Genomic DNA, 1,915 nt, shown 5'->3' with positions numbered 1-1,915 from the left:
TATGATCCTATGTTCTTTTTTGACACAACAATGAGATAAAATAAACATCTTTGAAAAGCAACCTTAATAAAGAACAAACCTGGAGGTATCACACTCCCTTGGTTTTGAGTATACCATAAAGCTACAGTAATCAAACCAGTATGGCACTGGGGAAAAAATAGACACATAGATCAACCAAACAGAATAGAGAGCCCAGAAATAAACCCATGCTTATGTGGTCCATATATGACGAAGGAGGCAAGAATATACAACAGGGAAAAGAGAATCTCTTCAATAAACAGTGCTGGGAAAACTGGACAGCTACATGCAAAAGAATGAACCTGGATCACTATCTTACACCATACACAAAAGTAAACTCAAAGTGAATTAAAGACCAAAATGTACAACCTGAAGCCGTAAGATTCCTAGAAGAAAAAAACAGGCAGTAAACTCTTGAACACTGGCATTTGTTATGCCTCCCCAAGCAAGGGAAACAAAAGCAAAAATGAACAAGTGGGACTATATCAAAAAAAGCTGCAGAGCAAGGGTAACCAACAAAACAAAAAGGCAGCCTACTGAATGGAAGACGGTATCTCCAAATGATATATTTAATAAGGCGCCAACATCCAAAATACTTAAAGAACTCGTACAACACAACACCAAAAAAGCAAATAAAAGACATTTTTTCCAAAGACATACAGACAGCCAAAAGACATGAAAAGAAGCTCAACATCACTAATCAGGGAAATGCAAGTCAAAACCACAATGAGATGCCACTTCATACCAGCCAGAGTAGCTAATATCAACAAGACAAGAAACAAGTATTGGTGAGGATGTGGAGAAAAGGGAACCTTCCTGCACTGTTGGTAGGAATGTAAATTGGTGCAGCCGCTGTGGAAAGCAGTTGGAAGGTTCCTCAATCTAAAATTAGAAATACCATATAACCCAGCAATTCCACTTCCCGGAATTTACCTGAAGAAAACAAAACTAATTTAAAAAAATACATATGCACTCCTATGTTTATCACAGCATTATTTACACTAACCAAGATATGGAAGCAACCCAAGTGCCCATCAAGAAATGAATGGATAAAGAACATGTAGTATATATGTAATTCAATATTACTCAGCCATAAAAAAGAATGAAATCTTGCCATTTGTGACAACATGGGTGGACCTGGAGTATGCTCTTGTATGGACTTAGTATGCTAAGTGAAATAAGTTGGACAAAGACAAATACCATATGGTTTCACTTACATGTGGAATCTGAAAAACAACAACAGAAATAGCCTCTTGAACAGAGAACACTGGTGGTTGCCACAAAGGTGGGTGGGAGGAGATGGGTGAAACAAGTGTAAGGGATAGAGATACCAACATCCAAATATAAAATTATTAATGGAGATGAACATGATACGGAATATCATCATTAATATTATAACACCTTTGTGTGTTGGCAGCAACTACATATTATGGTGAACACTTAGTATTGAATGGAACTGTTGAGTCACTGTTGTACACCTGAAACCAGTATAATGCACATCAGCTATATGTCAATTAAAAATAAGTAGCTTGGAGTTAGTTTCACATTAGATGGTCCTTGTGCTACAGCAGGACAAACAATTTATGTGGCAAGTTCTGGGTCAGATACTTTTGGACGGACAGGAGAATATAAAATTGGTATTGCATGGCTTTTGTAGGGGCACAGAGTGTACACACTTGAATGACAGAAGAAACATGCATACTCATGCTCATAGACTGGTTTATGCAGAGTAGAGCTAAATGGATGGAAATAAATGAGGTGAACTAATCTTGCTTTCAGTTAGGATGGTGGAAAAAGCATAGAATTTGAAATATCTCGGTTGAAAACCCAGCCTCTGCCACTATTTAACATTGGGTGCTACTTGTCGCTGCTGAACCACAGTTTCCTTTATAAAAGT

The sequence above is a fragment of the Manis javanica genome, chromosome 4, assembly GCF_040802235.1.
Source record: "Manis javanica isolate MJ-LG chromosome 4, MJ_LKY, whole genome shotgun sequence".
NCBI lineage: Eukaryota > Metazoa > Chordata > Mammalia > Pholidota > Manidae > Manis > Manis javanica.
The sequence above is the reverse complement of the archived record's forward strand: the minus strand, read 5'-3'. Positions refer to the sequence as shown.